We start from the raw sequence: 23,052 nt of genomic DNA on the forward strand, positions 1-23,052 counted from the left end.
TAAAATGGACAGAGGTGTCAGCAGAGAGAGCTATGGTCAGACAGAAAAGAAATTCAAAAAGAAAAGAACTTCCTGTGTAGTATCCAGCAGCTAATAAGTACTGGAAAGATTAAGATTTTTTAATAGAAGTCATTTACAAATCTGTTTAACTTTTTGGCACCAGGCGATTTAAAAAAAATAAAATAAAGTTTTCCACCGGAGTACCCCTTTAGGGTCTATTCACACATACAGTATTCTGCACAGATTTGCGCATGATTTTCTGCTGAAGATTTCAATGTGAACTGAATGACTTGAAATCCTGCGCAGAATACTGTACGTGTGAATAGACCCTTAACCTACCGTATTTTTCGCCGTATAAGACGCACTTTTTCTTCCCTTTTTCTTGGGGGGGAAAAGGTCGGTGCGTCTTATACGGCGAATACACCCCTATCGCGGCGGTCCCTGCGGCCGTCAACTGCGGCCGGGACCCGCGGCTAATACAGGACATCACCGATCGAGGTGATGCCCTGTATTAACCCTTCAGACATGGCGATCAAAGCTGACTGCCGCGTCTGAAGGGAAAGTGACACTAACCCGGCTGTTCAGGCTATTCGGGACCACCACGATTTCACCGCGGCGGTCCCGAACAGCCCTACTGAATAGCCGGGTTAGTGCTTACAGGACACCGGGAGGGACCTTTCCTGCCTCCTCGGTGTCTTCTCCGTTCAGGGATTCCCTGTATGGCCGGCGCTCTCCTTCCTCGTCATCACGTCGTCGCGTATGTGTGTCGGCGTGCGTAACGACGTGATGGCAGCGACGGAGAGCAAGGATACCCCGCCGGCAGAAGAGACGTCCGGAGCAACGGGGACAGCGATGGAGCGACATCCAGGGCAGCGGTGACGGGTCCGGAGCGGCGCAGACACGTGAGTATCACCTCCTATGCAGTGGTCTTAAATCTGTGGACCTCCAGATGTTGCAAAACTACAACTCCCAGCATGCCCGGACAGCCAACGGCTGTCCGGGCATGCTGGGAGTTGTAGTTTTGCAACATCTGGAGGTCCACAGATTTAAGACCACTATTGGGTTCAAAATCTTTATTTTTTTTGATTTTGCCCCTATAAATTGGGTGCGTCTTATACGCCGGTGCGTCCTATAGGGCGAAAAATACGGTACATTCAGAGGCTGAAAACTTGTACAGATCTCAGACTTCTCACAGCTGAGGCTTTGTTCTCGTGTAACAGTTCCCAAGCAGTTGAGGTGCAGCTGAAGTCATACATCTTAATACTGAAGTGACTTACATGTCAGTGTGGTTTTGGCCACTGTAAGTAAACCCAACCTGAGAGCTTGCTACAATTGTGAAAACTGCCGGCAGCTTAGGCCGAGACTTGTGTCCTTCACACGGATGCCAAAAAACACATGTAATGCGCTTGTGTGAAAATGGCCTCAAGCAAATAGTCAGTTTTCACTGATACATTGTAGCAAACTATGGGGACAGGAGGGAGATTTGTGCTGCCATTGTACAGACGCACTATTCCTCCAGCTTGTAAATAAGTGCAAAAAAAAAACATGTAAAACTACGCATGTATTCTACGTGGTTTTTCCATGGCTTTCTCTAAAGGGAAAATTTCAGCAAAACATTCCTAGAATTCACACGAAGGTAACGTGCCATGATCCAGTGCCAATAAACCCTAAGGGTGTTTTCCAACCAAAACTACAACTCCCAGCATGCCTGGTCAGCCAACAGTAGGACCCCCAGCTCTTTAAAAAGGGGTACTCCAGTGTATACTTTTATTTTATTTTTTTAAATCCACTGGTGCCAGAAAGTTAAACAGATTTGTATATTACTCCTATTAAAAAATATTAATCCTTCCAGTACTTATTAGCAGCTGTATACTACAGAGGAAATTCTTTTCTTTTTGGATTTCTTTTCTGTCACAACCACAGTGCTCTCTGCTGACACCTCTGTCCATTTTAGGAACTGTCCAGAGCAGGAGAAAATCCCCATAGCAAACATATGCTGCTCAGGACAGTTCCTGACATGGACAGAGGTGTCAGCAGAGAGCACTGTAGTTGTGTGACAGAAAAGAAATTCAAAAAGAAAAGAATTTCCTCTGTAGTATACAGTAGCTGATAAGTACTGGAAGTATTAAAGGGTAGCTCCCACCATCCTTTTTTTTTTTCCTGTCCCTGCCTATTGCCCATCTCTCCCTAACCCCCTCCCTGCTTTTAATTTTTTTTTTTTTTTTTTTTTTACTATACAAAAAATGCCCTTTTGTCTGCCTGGTCGTGTGTTCACTACCAGGCAGACTTCCCCAGCAGGCACCACGTCACTGATGCCTGTTTGGGGGGGGGGGGGCCGACTTCCGCCCTTAGTTCATCTACACAGGGTGCCTCCAGCTGTTTCATCACTACAACTCCCAGCTTGCCCTGACATCTATTGGCTGTCAGGGCATGCTGGGAGTTGTAGTGGTGAAACAGCTGGAGGCACCCTGTGCAACCCCCCCAGAACAATACATTTGTTAAGGCCGCGGCGCTAATCGTACAACCCCAACGCTAAGCGAGACAAACTTACAATATAAGTCTATGGGATTTTTTCAGTCAGTTAAACTTTTCTCTGGTTGTTCTAACAATTGGTCAGGGTCTGAACACTCAGACCCCAACTGATCAAAACTTTTGACATGTCTCTACAACATGTCAAGAATTATTTGAAGCAAATGTGTTAAAGGGGTACTCCACTAGAAAACATTTTTTTTTTTTTTTTTTTTTTAAATCAACTGGTGCCAGAAAGTTAAACAGATTTGTAAATTACTTCTATTAAAAAAATTCTTAATCCTTCCAGTACTTGTGAGCTGCTCTATAATACAGAGAAAGTTCATTTCTTTTTAAATTTCCTTTCTGTCTCACCACAGTGCTCTCTGCTGCCACCTCTGTCCATGTGAGGAACTGTCCAGAGTAGGAGCAAATACCCAGAGCAAACCTCTTCTGCTCTGGACAGTTCCTAAAATGGACAGAGGTGTCAGCAGAGAGCACTGTGGTGAGGCAGAAAGGACATTTTAAAAGAAAATAACTTCCCGTGGAGCATACAGCAGCTGATAAGTACTGGAAGGATTAAGATCTTTTAATAGAAGTAATTAACAAATCTGTTTAACTTTCTGGCACCAGTAAAAAAAAAAAAAAAAAAAAAAAAAAAAAAAGAAAAAAATTATATATATATATATATATATATATATATATATATATATATATATATATATATATATATATATAAAGGTTTTCCAGGGGAGTACCCCTTTAATTACTAAGGAGGCATTTATGTACGTCAGGTAAAATCTGACATATTTTCCCCTGGGCTACAACAAAAACGTTAAGGCTAGGTTCACATCACGATTTAACCATCCGATTATCGGACCATAAAAATCGTATTGCAAAAAATCGTATACAATCGAATGTAAAGCTTTCTTTGCTATCCAATTTAAAATCGTATCCAAAAATCGTACAGATTAAAATTCCATCCGATATTCAATAAAAATCTGATCCTGTTTTTAAAATGAATATGAATGCCAATGTCAATAAAGTTTTATATATTTGAAGTGTATGTGTTTTGAAGTCTACTGCGCATGCGTACAAAAAAAAATGGTCACACGATTCCATGCGATTTACACAGACATCAATAATAGAAATAAATCGGACACAATTTCGATCCGATTTTGAACCACGATTTTACCTCCGATCATAAATCGTGCAAAATCGGATGTGGATCAAAACTGACGCATTTGTTGTCTATCAGTAATGAATGGAAGTCAATGGATACCACTTGGCATGCAGATTTGTACGATTTCAAAAGGATGGTGAAGTCGTGATGTGAATGCACATTCAGCCCCATGCACCATTTCAGAAGTGACCACCAACATGTGGCTCTCCAGCTGTTGCAAAACTACAACTCCCAACATGACTTGGCCAGCCAATGGCATGCTGGGAGTTGTAGTTTTGCAACAGCTGGAGAGCCACAGCTTGAAGATCAATACTACAGACCCCAAAGCACCTGAGGGGACATCAGTGTTCCTATGTACGATAGAGGATCACCATATGAACCCCCTCTAATGGCATAAACGTCCCCAGTTTGCAGCCATGACGTTAAAATGAAACCAACCCTACATGTGGTGGGTAACGCGGCTTGATCTTGCTGGTAAAATCGTGGTATTAGTAGCAGAATCCTGCAGCCACGTGTGGTATGTGAGTCTTGTTACATCTGCATGCCTGGGTCCCTATCCCTATATCCAGGTAGGATATCATGAATATCTTTCACTGACAGCAAACAGAGATACTGAAACTGCAGAGGAATAGAAAGGTAGAGTCTGTTATAAAGTTGCAGGACTTCTTAGAATACTTATTAGGGCTCATTCACATTACGGAATCTCCAAGCGGGTGAAGGTTTCACCGGTCAATGTATTTCAGAGCGGATTAACCACAGAAATTCCCCAGAGTGAATGATGCAGCAGAATCATATTGAGAACAATGGGAGGCTGCTGCACCATATTTTCCAAGCAGAATGCTGCCTAAAAAATTCTTATTGTGAATGGGCCCTTAAGATTAATATCCTTTATACTGGAAAACCCCTTTATAATAACGGCGACAAATGAAAAGAGGACGAGACAATCGCTGCGCCGTCAAAGGCTTAAATGGTGGAAACGGGACCCCCATACCTGCCAGGAGGGACTCCACTACAGGAGAAGCCCAGCCTCCATTACTCTAGAGCACTGTTTTCTAATGAGTCTGCCTCCAGCTGTTGCAAAACTACAACTCCCAGCATGCCCAGACAGCCTTCGGCTGTCTGGGCATGCTGGGAGTTGTAGTTTTGCAACAGCTCCAGGCAGACTGGTTCAAAACCACTGTTCCAGGTCAGTGGTCTCCAGGTGATGCAAAACTACAACACCCAGCATGCTCACACAGGCAATGCCATGCTGGGGGTTGTAGTTCTACAACAGTTGAAGACGCAGGTTGGGGAACACTGCTATACAACCTGTGGCTCTCCTGCTGCTGTGACTAACACTCTCAGCATGCCTCCTACTGCTGGGAGTTGTAGTGATTCCTTGGTCGGTCACAGCCCCTTCCCCAGGAGTTTAGTTCCCTCTACCTCTCCCCTCAGATGATGCCTCTCACTACACACCAGTCTCCCCGCTCCCCTACCTGTGTGGGTGCATGCGGGACGTGTGCGGTATCTCACCTGTACAGAGCTATCTCATAGCTGTGCGGCCGGCGGCGTGAATCCGGGGAGGAGGCGGCGGTGACACTTACTGCACTGTTCACACTAGTGAACTCCGGACATCACTTCTCAGCCGCTCCCTCTGTGCGCCTTCCAAGCCTCGTACTGACACTTCAAAGATGGCCGCGACTGACAATCCACGAGCCAATCAGACTGCAAAGAATGCGTGACGTCACCGCCGTCTACCCACCCCGCTGCTCCTTCACCTCCTCCAGTACATAGCTGTGGGTGACGTCACCAGACATCGCGCCTCTTCCCATGAAGTGCATTTATAGAAAGTTACGTGATACCTGTCTGTCTTTATCTATCTCTCTATCTATCCATCCATCTATCCATCTATCCATCTCATATCTATATATCTATCCATCTATCTCATATCTTTCGCATATCTATATATCTATCTCTCTATCTCCTATCTCTCTATCTATCTCCTATCTCTCTATCTATCTCATATCTATCTATCTCATATCTATCTATCTCATATCGATCTATCTATCTCTTATCTATCTATCTCCTATCTATCTATCTCATATCTATCTCCTATCTATCTCATATTTATCTATCTCCTATCTATCTATCTATTTATCTATCTATCTCATATCTATCTATCTCTCTTATCTATTTATTTATCTATCTATCTCATATCTATATATCTCATATCTATCTATCCATCTATCTCCTATATATCTATTTCCTATCTATCTATCAATCTATCTCCTATCTATCTATCTCCTATCCAGGGCTCAAGTCCTTCAGGAACGCGTGGGAACTGAGTTCCTGCACTTTTTCCACAGCAGGAACACTGTTCCCATTAGAAGTAGTCCTTCAGGACCAGCTTTTGAGTGTAATTCTTGGATGAGTTCCCTCACTTTTTTCCCAGGACTTAACCCCTGCTCCTATCTATCTATCTATCTATCTATCTATCTATCTCCTATCTATCTATCTCATATTTATCTATCTATCTCATATTTATCTATATATCTTCGATCTCCTATCTATCTATATCATATCTATCTATCTCATATCTATATATCTCCTATCTCATCTATCTATCTCATATCTATTTAATATCCATCTATCTCATATCTATTTATCTGTCTATCTCATATCTATCTGTCTATCTCATCTATTTATCTATCTGTCAATCTCATATCTATCTATCTCATCTATTTATTTATTTATTTATTTATCTATCTGTCTATCTCATATCTATCTCATATCTATTTATCTATCTGTCTATCTCATATCTATCTCATATCTATTTATCTATCTGTCTATCTCATATCTATCTCATATCTATTTATCTATCTGTCTATCTCATATCTATCTCATATCTATCTGTCTATCTCATCTATTTATCTATCTCATATCTATCTGTCTGTCTATCTCATATCTATCTATCAATCTATCTAACATAGAAGTCTACATTTAAACCATGGGGACGAAGGGATCGTAATGCAAGAATCCACTTCAGTTCACATCTTTTTAATAATTCCTCTTTTAAGGGGAGGAATATGATGGATCAGAGTGAATTGTAGGTCACTCTCATGGTGACCAACCTCCGAAAAATGTTTGGATACCAGAAGGTCCAAACAACATTTTCTTATTGTGTATCGGTGCCGGTGGTCTCACCCACATACAATAGTTTACAAGGACGCATGAGAATATAAATTACAAAATTAGAGCTACATGTCAAGTAATGTTTGATGTTATAAATTTTGTTAGTGTCGGGATGTACAAATGTGGGGCCTTTGATCCATTTTGGGCAGTTCATACACATACGGCAGGGGAAAGCACCCTTGCTCTGGACAGTTAGATACTTTTGCTGTTCCTAGAAACGGCGGACCTAACCAATTGGTCACGTAAATTGGTCGGTCTCTTGTATGACATCAAAGGGTTTGTTTCTCATGATATTCCAGTGTTTGTTAATCACATGGGCAATCTGGGTCGATTGATCATTGTAGGTTGATACAAATGCTTTCCTCCTGGCCAATGATGCGTCTGACCCTCAGCATTTGGCTGGTGGGCAAAGATGGCACCATTGGTCTTGGGTGACAACTAGAGAAATGCAGGATAGAATTGCAATCTGTTCTTTTGGTAAATAAGTCAATTATTGATCTTTAATAGAAACCATAGTGTCCAAAAAGTGGACAGATTCCCGAGAGAATGTAAGTGTGAACTGGATGTTGGTACAAATATTGTTCAGAAAAGAGTGAAAATCATGTAATTGTGCCTCAGTATCAGATTAAACTGACCGATAAAGGCGATGCGGTTGTGGTCATGGACCGGAGTAAATACATTAAAGAAGCCAAACGTCAGCAAGGCGATACATCTACCTACTGTAAATACCAAAGGGATCCCAGGAAAGAGATTGAACTTCTCATCAAAAACACATTGGGTCTTGCCCCAGAACAGGGACTTTTGGATTATTTACTGGTTTCTCACCCTGTCACACCTACACTCTATCTACTGCCTAAAATGGATAAGTCCCTTGTGGACCCTCCAGGGAGACCAATTGCCTCAGGACACAATGCTATCACTAGTCACCTGTCTATCTTCCTGGATCAAGTTCCCTGCCCCTATGCCACCAGGGCTAAATCCTTTCTTAGAGACACTGCAGATTTTCTTATCAAACTGTTACCCTTCCTGAGGACATCATTTTGGCCTCACTCGATGTCGTTAGTCTTTAAACATCTATCAAACAGGGCATGCAAGCAGTTAGAGAAACCACACAGTCAGATTTCTCTGCATCAAAAAACTGATCTCATTCTATCATTACTTGATCTTGTACTTAAGAACAACTATTTCCTTTTCAATTATACATTATATTTACAAATAGCTGGGACCTCAATGGGTACTCACGTCGTGCCCACTTATGCTAATATTTATGTTTCTGCCTGAGGGTGCGTTCACACGGAGTAATTCAAGAGGAATTTACTCGAGTAATTCCTCTTGAATTCCGGGCTCCAAATTAATTCACATCTCCTCTGCCCATTGACTTTAATGCTTTTTCCACTGTCCGTTTCACACTGCAGAAATTCTTCAAAAAAAATTCCGCCCGACATCGTTTTTGCGTGCAAATTGCGCAGAATTTTCGCGGAAATGGCTGAAAAACCCTTCACTTCTTTCTCCCCCATTTCCGCATGCAATTACACGCAAATTGCGCACAAATTTCGCTGAAAAAAAAATTTCCGCCCGTAAATTTTTCGGCGTGAATTACTCTTGATTTACTACGTGTGAACGCACCCTAGAGGAAACACACGTCTATGTATCACCACACTTCAGTCATGTACTGGGGTGGTGGCGGTACATAGATGATGTGTTCCTCATCTGGAATGGTACTGAGGCGCAATTACATGATTTTCACTCTTTTCTGAACAATTCTTTTCTGACTCTATTCGGTCTAATTCATATCTATTTATCTATCTATCTTATTTATATCTATTTATCTCATATCCATTTATCAATTTATCTCATATGTATCTAACCCTTAAAGGGGTACTCTGGTGAAAAACTATTTTTTTTAATTATCTGACACCAGAAAGTTAAAAAGATTTGTAAATTACTTCAGCAGTGCTCTCTGCTGACGTCTCTGTCCATGTCAGGAACTGTCCAGAGTAGGAGCAAATCCCCATAGCAAACCTATCCTGTTCTGGACAGTTCCTAAAATGTACAGAGGTGTCAGCAGAGAGCACTGTGGTCAGACTGGAAAGAAAAAAAAAAAAAAAGAACTTCCTCTGGAGTTTTTTTTCCCACTGGAGTACGCCTTTAAGGACATCAATCTGGATGGAAAGAAAAAAAAGAGAGACCCATACCGGCGCCTTGTGTATTACCCTCAGTAAAAAAAAAATGGAGCCGTGATTGTGCTACACCGTCAGGGTATAAACTATCTCTATGTGGCTCGTCGACTCACCAGGTATTACGCTCACAATTAGGAATGTCTAATTCCTCCTAGGCGGCGAACACTTGCAGAATGGCGTGGTCGCTTGCATGAAGATTTGTTTTAGGCTTCCCTTAGATCACCTCACACTCCTGCTGTCTCTTCTCCGCACTGCAGGCACACTGAGCTCTGCACACCCTAGCCTAGTGCTAGGCTAAACTGAATAACTCCTTCCCCCCTACACTATATATGGCCTAGCTAGGGGGGCCTCCATTTGGGCAACCAGGGTCACATGGGTACTCTGTATCATGCCTCCTTACAGATATCCTGTACATTTCTTAAAGGTACAACAAATTTCTTAAATCATAACAAATATTACAGCATCACCTGAGCTACAGAGCCTAGTGCAGGCACCTGAAGCAATATTTACCTGACAGGACGCACTCCAGTACTGGGAGACCACACATCTATCTCATATCAAACTCATCTATCCATAAATCTCATGTTTATCTATCTCATCAATCTATCACTATATTTCGTATCTATCTATCTATACCTCTATTTATTTTATTTCTGTCTGTCTCTGTCATATCTATTTACCTATTGTGATGACTCGCTCTTGCAATTAGGTGCGGTTTCAGTATTGAGGTAAGGAGACAGCGTTCTTAAATCAAAGTCCAGTATTTTATTCGCACTTGAGCATACAGAAAACAGTCAGGACCCGCAGGTCCTGCAACGCTAATGGAAACAAATAATTAACCATTTATTTACACATGTTATTCTATTTATATTAACCTATGAATAAATTAGAGATCTATATACACTAGAATAGAGGCGACTAGGGGCAGACTGGCTAACAGGGATCCCTACGTCCTAGGGGCTCTGGCTATGGGGACTAGAGATGAGCGAACTTACAGTAAACTCGATTCGTCACAAACTTCTTGGCTCGGCAGTTGATGACTTTTCCTGCATAAATTAGTTCAGCTTTAAGGTGCTCTCGTGGGCTGGAAAAGGTGGAAACAGTCCTAGGAGACTCTTTCCTAGGACTGTATCCACCTTTTCCAGCCCACCGGAGCACCTGAAGGCTGAACTAATTTACGCAGGATAAGTCATCAACTGCCGAGCCGAGAAGTTCGTGACGAATCGAATTTACTGTAAGTTCGCTCATCTCTAATGGGGACCAATAAATAAACAAGTACCGTATAGAATGCGGTACTGGAACACCACACAGTTATATCAGGTGACATCTTCTCTGACCGGAGTCGGTCACATTCCTTTTTCTTCTCCAGCTCAGACGCCATGGCGATTTCTTCCGGCAATGACTCATCTCTGGAGAATATGTGGGAAAAAACTTTTCAGCTCTGCACTTTTTCAACAACTATAATGCTCCAAACTGTACTAATGCCCCCCTTAGTAGTTGGAAAGTCCCTCCCATTGCATAGTTCAGTCACTCCAGTAAGTATATAGAACCCTTTAGATAGTTACCCCATCACATAGGTGCCCCGAGTAGGTAGGTCCCTCCGAGAGATTGTCTTAGTGGGCAAATCCCCCAGATAGCTGTCCCCTGTATGAAAACTCTAATATAAAGGTAGTAGCTTGCCCCCCCCCCCCCCCCCACTATTAGCTTGGTAGTTAGTCTCCATAATAGCTTGTAGGCAGTAGAAAGCCCTCCACAGGCAGCAGAAGTCCCCCATAGTAGGCAGCAGAAGTTTTCCCCATGGTAGGCAGAGATCCCCCATAATAGGCAGCAGCAGTTCCCCCATAGTAGGCAGAGGTCCCCCATAATAGGCAGCATCAGTTTCCCCTTAGTAGGCAGAGGTCCCCCATAATAGGCAGCAGCAGTTCCCCCTTAGTAGGCAGAGGTCCCCCATAATAGGCAGCAGCAGTTCCCCTTAGTAGGCAGAGGTCCCCCATAATAGGCAGCAGTAGTTCCCCCTTAGTAGGCAGAGGTCGCCAATAATAGACAGCAGCAGTTCCTCCTTAGTAGGCAGAGGTCCCCCATAATAGGCAGCAGCAGTTCCCCCTTAGTTGGCAGAGGTCCCCCATAATAGACAGCAGCAGTTCCCCTATAGTAGGCAGAGTTCCCTTATAGTAGGCAGAGTTTCCCACATAGTGGCAGCAGTACCCCCTATAGTAGCAGCAGCAGCGTTTCCCCCAAAGGATGAAGCAGTGCCCCCCACCCCCGGTGGACAGCAGCAGGGTCCCCTATAGAAGCCAGCTGCAGTCAAATTGCTCTCCCCTTCCACACCCCCCCCCCCAACCCCCCTCCCTTAACCCCCGTCCCGCTCCAGCATACTTATCTTTTGCAGGTTTTCTTTGCGGTCAGCTCCTGCAGCTGTTGTCTTCCATCCTCTGTCTGATCCAGTAGTTCAGCATGGCCTCTTCTTCCTCTGCGTTCCGGAGTCTGATGATGTCACTCGTGTGCCAGAGCTTAGAGGAAAGGTCCAGCCTCTTGCGTCTGCTGGCTTACTGTAGCCAGGGACACAAGAGTGATTGACAGGGTGAGGAGCCAATGGCTCTTCACCCTCTCAAACTGTTCACCGAGCAGAACATTTAACTGTAGATACCTCATAAAAGGCATTAACAGTTAAATTCAGGACATGTGGGGGCCGTTCCGGGAAGGCGGGACATCACCCCAAAAGTGGGAATGTCCCGCCAGATCCGGGATGGTTGGGAGGTATGCACATGATTAAGCTCAAGATATACACACTGTGAATTCAAGTAGAGAAAACAGACGTGGTTGCACATCCACAAATTGTATTTTGATCTAATTGCTTCTCAGCATAAATTCCAAAACTAACTGGTTGTTAGTATACATTTGGATCAAAAAGTACAATCCCACTTGCCATGTCAAGACCACCTATTTAGAGTGGGTCCCTAACGTAAAATGACGTAGCACTGGGCGGCAACCACCACCGCTGCAACACCAGTGCCCACAGGGGGAACGACCCTCTAGCAGAGCAGCCCCAATGCCACTCAAACCAGGCCCAGGGCCACGCCTCCCCACAGACATGGTGTCACGGCAGCAATGGATGCCACACAGCACCACGCCATTTTATGCTAGGGACGTTAGGTAACCACTATAAATAGGTGGCCTTGACGTGGCGAGTGGGCTTGTACTTTTTGAACAAAATGTATAGTAACAAAAAAACCTGTTAGTTTTTGAATTTATGCTGAGAAGCAATTAGATCAAAATACATATTGTGGATGTGCGACCGTGTTTGTTTTCTCTACTTGAATTCACATTGTGTTTTCTATCCCCTTCTTTTTTTGTTGTTTTTACTTGGTCTGCACTCTGCCCCACCCCCTCAGCCCAATCCTATATAAATTAGCAGGTAGCTACACAGGGCCCTTTCTTTTCTGGCAGACTCCCAGTCTGACTGGGAGCACATGGTAAGTGAGCTTTTACACCTTGTTCACACTGGTGTGATGCTGTGTAGCATCCATTGCTGCCGTGGCACCGTGTCTGTGGGGAAGCGCGGCCCTGGGACTGGTTTGAGTGGCTTTGGGGCTGCTCTGTCAGTGGGTCATTCCTTCTGTGGGCACTGGTGTTGTGGCGGTGGTGGTCGCCGCCCAGTGCTACGCCATTTTATGCTAGGGACGTTAGGGACCCACTCTAAATAGGTGGCCTTGACGTGGTGAGTGGGCTTGTACTTTTTGATCAACATGTATACTAGCAACCTGTTAGTTTTTGAATTTATGCTGAGAAGCAAGTAGATCAAGATACATATTGTGGATGTGAGACCATGTCTGTTTTCTCTATTTGAATTCAAGATATACACACACACACACCTACTTTTTAGGCAGGATTGAGCAGCTCCAGACTGTGCGAGAGGAGGGTGAAAGAGTCGGCAGCAGAGGGCCCCTGTACACAGTGCTTCTGGTCCAGGCCCCTGATGGCAGTACTGCCTGTACTGCCCTGATGGCAGCCCTGTAGGTTATGCTGCACTTTGTAGTACCTTTGTGTTCTACTATATTTTTGATCACTACTAAGATTCACTTAACCCTAGGGGACTGTGAAGAAGATGACGCGCCATTTCCATCCCTGCATCAAGATCCGGGCAGCTTTGTTTTACAGCCTACCCGCCATATATACACATATAGACATTAAAAAGATAATATACTGAACAATAATTGATTGTAAAACATAGTGGGGGACATTTGCCATTGTCTTTAGAGCAATGTTGCATGTACTCCAAAGCACTATTTTTTGCAACTTTATACGGTAAGGAAAAAGCTACAAACGATCTTGCAAAAGTCAATTTCAGTTTTCGACTTGCAGTGGTAACAGATTTATCAAGTGCGAATGCCGCAAGAAAATTGCAAACCCCCCAAAACATCGCAAATCTACACAGGCCCGAACCTGGCTTACAAAACTGCCTTTGGAGATCATTTGCAAAAAGTCTTTCTTTGCTTATGTGCGCCAAATTTTACAACACCCAACAGATCCTATGGACTTGAATGGGGTGCGTCAGGGATCCAGTATTTAACTGAAGTTTAGCAGAGAAAAAAATAGGACATACACTACTTTTTTTCTCAGCTGAAGGAGCTTCATATACCGGAGCACAACGGCAATATGAACAAGCCCTTAGTGATTTAATCCGGCAAAAAATGTTCAAATGTCAATTATCCGCCAAAATGACCTGCAATTTTTTTGCCAGATTAAAATGACCTGCAATTTTTTTGCCGGATTAAAAGCATCTGCAGGTCATTTTGCCAGATTGATGGACATTGGAAATTTTTTTGCTCTAATTACCGTATATACTCCAGTATAAGCTGTTTTTCAGCACGATTTTTCATGCTGAAAACGTCCCTCTCGGTTTATACTCGAGTGAACTCTCCGCCTGTCAATCCCTTCATCAGTGGTCTTCAATCTGCGGACCTGCAGAGGTTTCAAAACTACAACTCCCAGCATGCCTGGACAGCCGATCGCTGTCCGGGCATGCTGGGAGTTGTAGTTTTGCAACATCTTGAGGTCCGCAGGTTGAAGACCACTGATGAAGGGACTGACAGGCGGTAATGATGAAGGGGGGGGGGGGATGATGACGGGGGTCTGGATGATTACATGGGGTGGATGATGTATTTTTCACCCTAGGCTTATAGTCGAGTCAATAACTTTTCCTGGGTTTTTGGGGTAAAATTAGGGGACTTGGCTTATATTCGGGTCGGCTTATACTGTAAATACGGTACAGATTATTGCAATAATACTATATAGTGTTATAAGAATTGCATTTTAATTCAGCAGCAGTCCTCAGTATATTTTATTTTACTATTTTTTATGCTTCATTGTATTTTATTACTTGCTTATACGTCATCATATAGCTTGAAGTAAGCCACAAGGGCCCTGTAGCTTTTCCAGACAGCTATATATACATATATATATATATAACATTGATATAATTTTAACAGCTATGTTTATTGTGATTTTTTTTATAAATACAATTTTTTTAATACATTTATTTACAATTATTGAGACCAAAGTATCCAATTAACTTCAAACACCGTTACTTTCTATTAGTCTATTCCAGGCCTAGAAACATGTTGTATGTTATATAATAAATGGTTGAAGCCTTCACACGGAGTGACACTTATGTGTATCCACTATTGTTTCCCGATTTAGAGATAGAAGATTATTGATCTTTGTTTTGTTGCATGCAATGGAGGGAAAAAGCTGCATTCGGTTCTTTTGTTCTACACCCACTTCAGAGTTGTGCCTACAGTTGCACAACTCTTCTGGTAAGGAGATCTGCACCATGGAGCACTTTATTTGTATTTGACTGTAGTGTTGCTCGCGAATATTCGCAATGCAAATTTTATTCGCGAATATCGCATATTCGCGAATTCGCGAATATTCACACATATAGCACTAAAGTGGTCCCTCAACATATGATATTAATTGGTTCCAGGAGAACCATCATGTGTTGAAACCATCATATGTCGAGTACATATGTCTATGTAAAAGTGGTAATTTGTTCTGGGGCCTCGGAAACATTGTATGTTGAATACATATCTCTATGGGAAACTGCTAATTGGTTCTGGGATGACCATTGTATGTGGAGTGTATGGGGAGTGTTTAACAAACCAGGGTGCCTCCAGCTGTTGCACAACTACAACTCCCAGCATGCATGTACAGCCATTGACTGTCTGGGCATGCTGGGAGTTATAGTTTTGCAACAGCTGGAGGCACACTGATAGGGAAACATTGATGTATGGGGTGTATAGTGTGTATATGTATTGTATGTGATGTGTGACATCGCATACAGTACTGTACAGTTCTTTAAATACCTTCAGGGGGGACAGAATGTCCTCCATTACGATCCTGCCGACTACAGCTCTATAGGAAAGGAAGGGGAGGGCAGCCAGCAGCTCATTGGATGCCTGCAGCAAGATGCTCCAGGCTATTGGCTATAGCTGCACTGGGGGGCGGGGCTTACACAGAGCTCACAGTGGAAGCCTGCGTGAGTTAGCAGGACAGCGTGTGAGTAACAGGAGGCAGAACGGGGCACACGGGGCACATTAAACAACTATCTGTCAGTTGCTGAAGTTGTCAGCGCTGTCAGATAGCTGTTTGTACGATGGCCCCGACACACAACAGCATCATATGTCGATGCTGCCTTCAACATACGATGGGCTCTGAGAGGCCATCATATGTTGAAATGATCATATGTCGGGGCCATCATAAGTCGAGGGGTCACTGTATATATTCCTATAATGACTATAATTACGAATATTCGTTTTTTGTTTTTATTTCACAGTACACATCACAGTGATCACCCCTCTCTGCTTCCAGCTTCTGTGGTGTAAAGAAGGCTCTAATACTACTGTGTGAGACTGGCGTATGAATTTTCGTATATGCGAAAATCTGCATATGCAAAAATTTGCATATGCACATTTTCGCATATGATTATTTTTTTAGATGCTAATTTTTGCATATGCAAAAAATAAATCACGAATATTACGAATATGCGAATTTAGCGAATATATGACGAATATTCGTCCATATATTCGCGAAGTATCGCAAATTCGAATATGGCCTATGCCACTCAACACTATGTAGATACATTTTTTAAAGAAACCTGACATCACTTTCATACATATGTTGGGGTGGCTTTTGCCGGCCCACATGTCATGATTTATAGATCCTCTTTCTTTGAATATAGGAAAAGATTGATCAGTCACAGTCAGTGGGCAGGCAGAAGCTCCGGAGACCGTGCTTCTGTCTGCCCACTACCTATGATTGATCTCTCCCTATATTCACATGGGCAGAACTTGTGCAGAATGTCCACACGGAGTATTCTGCACGGACATTCCGTCAATTGATTTCAATGGGATTCTGCTGCACTGTTTACACACCAGAGTTTCTACACCAGATGTTTCTGCCACGGAAATTCTGATTCTAACATCCGCAGGAACATGTCTATTCTTTCTGTTGAGTCTGCAAGGAAATGCATTGCAGTCTATGAGACGGCACATTTTCGAGCAGTCCGAGCGTCTGCCGATTGGGCAAATGTGTGGAATGTCCGCATGTGTTTTCTGTGCCGCCATTCCGCACATGTGTGAACGCGACCAAAAGGTCTATTCACGCGGCAGAATTTCCGCACAAATTCCGCTTCTGCTTCCTTGGGTGGTTTCTGGCTTGTGGAGAACTGGTGAGGAATTGGTGCAGAAATTCAGAAGTGTGAATGGGAGAGTGGAATCCCATAGAAGTCTATTGGGCTTTCATTTGAGGCGGAATTCAGCTGTGTGAATAGACACAAAGGATGTTAGTCTGGAGTGCAGTTTGTACTCTGTTTTTATGATATATATATATATATATATATATATATATATATCTCCTGATAAACCATAATCCACAAAAGCATGAACATATTTCACCTTCACCGCCCAGCATGTGGGCCTGTGTCCTTCAAATGCAAGTCCAGCCCTGGTATCACCCTTGTGCTTAATCTGTTTTAAAAACTGAAAGAAATGTCCAAGAGATGTATTGTATTTGTAACACATTTATTTATATAAAATTGATTGTAATACCCATATAATGAAAACATACAACTATAAAGATTAGAAAAGTACTAGGTGGATTAAGAAGGACAATATAAAACGATTGTGTAAACAGTGATCAAACCTGTTATAGGTAAATGCAACCTGTCAAAAGTCAACTGCATTGACTGTGTAAAGTATACACAAACATGTCCTGGATGTTTCCATGTAAATAAGCTCAGACAATTTGTATGATTATTAGGTATTTAATATGACTACACAAATAAAGGATAGAAAATGCACGTCCATGATTACCGCCATGTACTACATGGCGGTATGCTATACAATGCTATATAGAGGTGGTTTCCAAATTGTGGCCCTCAAGCTGTTGCAAAACTACAACTCCCAACATGCCTGGACAGCCAACGGCTGTCCGGGCATGTTGGGAATTGTAGTTCAGCAACAGCTGGAGGGGCCACAGTTTGGAGACCCCTGCTATATACCGACAGCGAAGTGACATTAATAATCATTTGACATGTAGGAAAGCTAGGTAATCCCATTAAAGGGGTACTCCACTCCCCAGCATTCCGAACAATCAGTTCCAAACGCTGGGGCCGCCACACCCCCTCCCATAGACTTGCATTGAGGGGGCAAGACAGGGCGTGACATCACGAGAAGGCGTGGCGACCCCCGAAGCCCGCACCCAGCGTTCGGAACTAAATATTCTGAATGCTGGAAGTGGAGTACCCCTTTAAGATTATATTAGGATAGAAGGGTGACCATTGTAATGAATAGCTGGAATCATCCTGCTTTTCTGTCTTCTCTTGTTATTTAGCTTGTTTCAGCAAGTTCTATGTAAATGTCTAACAGCTGATTACTCTGGATTGGTTGGTCTTGACCGCTGAGCTCAGGGCTAGTTTAAAAAGAGGAGTTTCAAATTAGTTTGGCTCTTCCAGTACAGTGGTGTCCCAGCACCAAAGGCTGTCCTGTGGGCTGCGGATCAACTCCGGCATGCCTACTGCACCTGTGTTGGGCCCATTGAGAAAGCATCAGTTATGTTTAAAGGCCCTGATTTACTGTTGTAAAGCCGACATGGTGCGTCAGGTTGTGCCCCAGATTCTAGCGCATTGTGCCAGAAATTCTGTCTGTGCCAGAATTTGCGACAGAATTGGAAAAAAAAACTGACTAACTCACCATTTTACCCGAGAAAGCGGTGTGGCCATTGGGGAAGTGGGAGTGTCTGATATTTGAACAATAAAAACAACATATTTACTCAAGTTTGAGCTGTGGAAAACCCTACAGATCAGAGCATGTGTAAAAAAAAAAATCAAAATGTAAGGAAAAGTGCAAAATGTAGGGAAACCTTAGTGAATACTGTGGAAAATAAATTGTAGGGAATGAAAACCCACAAAGAAAACTACACTCTTCTCTTAGTAAATCAGGGCCAATATGTTCAAGCACTTTATTATATACTTTAATATGTTTACAATATTCACTGTATAATATGTTGTCTGTGTACTATGCCTTTAAAGAGTACCTGTCATCAAATCAAATTTTGTAAACTAACTCAGATTATATTCCCTAACTACTCTTAACACCCCTCCTGCCCTTAAATATTTTTTCTGAGCTTTAAAAAGCTCTGTATCATACCTTTTCCCTTGCTCACATTGTGATGACATAGCAGATGCTATGTCACTGAAGCCTGCGAGAGCTGTGCTTCCCTATGCCCCGCACGCACCTATCTGAGTTTGGACTTCTGCAAGTCCGGGAGGAGACCAAACTAACTGTTTGATTTGTGCAGGGAACAGAATAGAGCCTCCTAGTGGCCGTTTTTTCAGTAACATTAAAAACATATTGTAAGGGTCACGGCAGGTGGTGGATCCTCTGGGCCTGTGTGGATGATAACGTGAGCCGTGCCAGGGAGTGGAGTCTAAGGTGCTGCTGGTATTCACCAGAGCCTGCCGCAAAGCGGGATGGTCTTGCTGTGGCAGGTGGCACCCAGGTCGCTACCCCTGGCACGACACAGGTTGCTGGGATGAAGCGTGGTACAGAAGGATAAGACAAGACGAGGTAAGGATAGCTGTAGGGCAGGGCAGGATGCACAGTAGCAGGGTCAGGGAACAGAAAAAGGATCAGGTACATGGAAAAACAGGAACACTGGAAACACAGTAGCTTTCTCTCTAGGGCACTAGGGCAACAAAGATCCGGTACATGGCAGGAGAAGGTGCGCACACTTATAGGGAAGGAACAGGTGAAGACACTAATTAGGGCATACTAAATCACAGGGCACGCGCCCTAGGAGGTGGGGGCACACGTGCCAGGACTGAGAACATGGAAGATCAGGAAGGTGAGTGACGGGCTGGAACTCCCATGCAGGCGCGTCCCGCGATGCGGAGCACTAATGTTACAGTACCCCTCCATTTTGGTCTCCCCCTCTTCTTGGAGGGTTTCAGGAGTGGGCAAAGGTTGCAGGTTTCTGTAGAATAGTTCTGTTACGGGCACAGGTAACGTAGGAACCAATACAAATCTGCAACATCGCGTTCAAGGTGCGGCCACCACTAATGCCAAGAGATCTGTTGAATAGTCTTCCATTTTCCAGGGTGAACAAGCAGCAAAAAAGAATGTCCCCAATTCAAAATTTTACATCTCAGTTTAGCAGGTACAAAAGATTTTACAGGTGGAATTTGCTGAAGATAGACAGCAGCTAAAGGAATCATTCTTTCAGGAGGAATATTATGCCTAGACGTGGAGTCCAAACCTGCCACATCGGAGGACCTCTGGAATTTTTGTTAGCAGGCCTAGGAGGAGGTGAAGAAAGAGTCTTAGACTGGATCGGCACAAGACAATGATTTTGGCAAAACTGTCCCCAGCAAGCGATTTCACCAGAATTCCAGTCTAGTTGAGGAGAATGATGTTGAAGCCAAGGAAGACCAAGAAGTAGCTCAGAAGTATAATGTGACAGCACGTAGAACACAATTTTTTTCCTTATATATATCTCCTACTTGCAGGATGAGAGGTTCTGTGCGGTTTGGCACCTTACAGTTCAGATTTTGGCTGTTGACAGGTTAAATGTACAATGGCTTGGCAAGACAAGTTACAGGAAGATGAAATTTCTGAACCAGGGAGGCACCAATGAAGTCGCCACGGAACCAGAGTCCAAAAATGAAGAAGCGTAGAAAGACATCTTGGCAGTAGAAAAGACCTGTACTGGGATGGTCAAACGAGGAGAGGTAAGATTCATATCTAGGGAAGCCACTCTTACTTGTCCAAGATGCAAGCATTCTCCAGGATGCGGAGGACATATAGAACAGTCTTTGAGAAAGTGCTCCGGACTGGCACAATATAGGCACAAATTCTCATTGCGTCAACGGGATCTTTCCTGGTGCTTTAGGCGAAAGTGGTCCACCTGCATAGTTTCTTCGACAGGAGGCAAAGAAGATGATAGAGGTGGAGGTTGGAATACAGGAGCCAGTCGGGGAAATTGCTGTGTTTGGACAGGTTCTCTTTCCAAATGAAGTTCTTCCTGCCTCTCGGCAAAATGCACATCAATACAAGTGGCTAAATGGATAAGTTAATTAATGTTAGTCGGGGGATCTCGTGCAGCGAGAGCATCCTTGATTTTACTGGAGAGTCCATTTGTAAAGGTAACACACAAGGCTTCGTTGTTCCAGGCCAGTTCAGAAGCTAGTGTGCGGAATTGAACAGCGTAGGTGCCCACAGAGGAGTTACCTTGACAAAGAGTCAGCAGAGTCATCTCAGCAGAGGAGGCTTGCATGGGTTCTTCAAAAAATTGCGGAATTCTGCAAGGAAGGCCAGCAGGTTCGAGGAGACCGGAACATTATGATCCCAGAGAGGAGTAGCCCAGGATAAAGCTTTTCCAGACATTAGAATGACCACAAACACTACTTTAGCACGCTCTGTCGGAAACTGATCCGCAGGGTCAAGTAACGGAACAAGGATCAGGTACACAGAAAAATAGGAACACTGGAAACACAGTAGCTTTCTCTCAGGCACTAGGGCAACATAGATCCGGCACAAGGCAGGGGGAGGTGCACACACTTATAGGGAAGGAACAGGTGAAGACACTAATTAGGGCGTACTGGCCCTTTAAATCCCAGAGCTCCGGCACCCGCGCACCCTAGGAGGTGGGGGCATGCGCGCTGGGACTGAGAACACGGAAGATCAGGGACATGAGTGACAGGCTGGAACTCGCATGCGGGCGCATCCCGCGATGCGAATCCCAGCCCCGCCGGCAGCAGGGACATGAGAGGAGAGCGCTCATGGCCAGCGTGTCTGGCTGGAGCGCTGACGTTACACAGATAAAGGTTAAGAATTTTAACAACAAGTATATTGCAAAGTGTCTTATAATTATGTGGTATCCCGGTACCGGATTGCATCTGTTACCTTGTGGTGAGGTCCCCAAAGTCAGAGTCCCTAGGTATCGGTGGGGTCCTCATCAGTAGTTAGCCCCTTGTCACCCCTGTCATAGTTAAAATGATTTAAGTTTAATGAGGGACATTTATCATTGTTTGCTTATGTATTCTTTTTTTTAGTAATTTTTTCTTTACTTTTTTTTTGCTTATGTGCGACGTATTTATCAACTGGTTTCAGCCTGTTGATAATTTTCTTTCACGTAAGCAATTTTTCCTTTTTTACTTTGGTAGTAGCTTTTTCTGCTCCATGTTTGAGCTGGAGTAAATTTAGTCAATTTTTAACGCTGTTGCGACTTTTTTTTGCGCAGTTGCGACTGTCGCAGTTAATAAATACCTGACTACCCGTAGTCCATTTTAAAATTATTACTACATAGTTAATTTTTGGAAAACTTGCTTTTCTCGCTTTCCAGTCAAAATGTCGCACGAAAAATCGTGTAGTCGCAGTTGCGACAATTTATAGTAAAGAAAACCTGACTAAACCCGTTGATAAATGTCCATAAATATGTATATATGTATATAATGTATACTTACCTTGTTATAGTGTCGCAGGACCTGCGGATCACGTGATGCGTTCCGATACTCTATGGTTTATGGTTCAAGGACCTTTGGAGGAAGTCAGGGGATCGCCCACCATGCATTGTAACGGTGAGTGACAGCTGACTCGGACCAATCCAAAACGGCCCTGCCCATATAAGGGAGCGGCGGCCATTAAGCGCTCCTCTTTCCTCGTGGGCTGCTGATAGAGGAGGATCGGCGCAGTTGTCGTCAGCAGTGACTATGCCCAAGCCTTGCGTCAACGGCCATCTTACAGAACTGTGAGTTATTTCAATCCCTCTTAAGTCTGCAAGATCACCGGATATAAACAGACCCCTAAATCCGGACGGATCTCTGCATCATTCCTAATTCTAATAACCTCTTGGATAAGCTAATGGTCCGCGGCATCTGTCAATCACTGACGTACTACATAGAGACTGTATTTCTAAGACTGTTGCTGTTAATTGGATGTACTGCAAGTACTTCAGTAAAGTTCATACAAGTTCAAGTTCATCTCTATTGTGGATCTTTATTAATTTAAGCACGCACCTATCGTTTTTGGGAAGGGTGGCGATAGGCCGAAGATTTACCTCAGCGTATTAACCCCCACCCTGGTGTCACGAATGACTGGGGTTAAGTTAACCCCTCATCTACTGAAGCAACACCCCCACTACACTACACCCCCAAGGCCTACCACAATTACATGAATAACAATAGATTAAAAGTTTCGTTTGGGGACAGGTACTCTTTAAGAACGAGGAGCAGTGTAAACCTGGTGACCTTGCCTGCCCAATGGGAACCCCTAAATTAGTCAGTATATAGTGTAGTGGGGGAGGAGTTGCCCCAGTCTAAGCCTGAGTACAATGTGGAAAGCAGGTGAAGTCATGTGTGGAGAAATCCTGAGAGAAGCCTAAGAAAATCTCTTCTCTAGTCAGCCCCGCTATTCTGCAAGTGTTCCCCCATACAGCAGAAAGTCACCCAGAGGA

The 23,052-nt window shown here is 43.6% G+C and overlaps 1 protein-coding gene across 7 annotated transcripts in view; it reads right to left on the reverse strand.

Moving 5' to 3' along the window:
* PLEKHA1 (pleckstrin homology domain containing A1) overlaps positions 1-5,387 on the reverse strand; it is an 85,295-nt gene extending 79,908 nt beyond the window's left edge. For 2 of the 7 annotated variants that reach the window (XM_056529723.1, XM_056529721.1), the window contains exon 1: positions 5,204-5,386. The gene's annotated coding sequence lies outside the window, so the exon portion shown is untranslated. Of the gene's footprint in view, positions 1-4,134; positions 4,310-5,203 lie in introns of all 7 variants that reach the window. The other 5 variants (XM_056529719.1, XM_056529718.1, XM_056529722.1 and 2 more) reach the window with 5 other exon arrangements.
* Positions 5,388-23,052: the final 17,665 nt, after the last annotated feature.

Source organism: Hyla sarda, chromosome 7 (assembly GCF_029499605.1).
Source record: "Hyla sarda isolate aHylSar1 chromosome 7, aHylSar1.hap1, whole genome shotgun sequence".
Lineage (NCBI taxonomy): Eukaryota > Metazoa > Chordata > Amphibia > Anura > Hylidae > Hyla > Hyla sarda.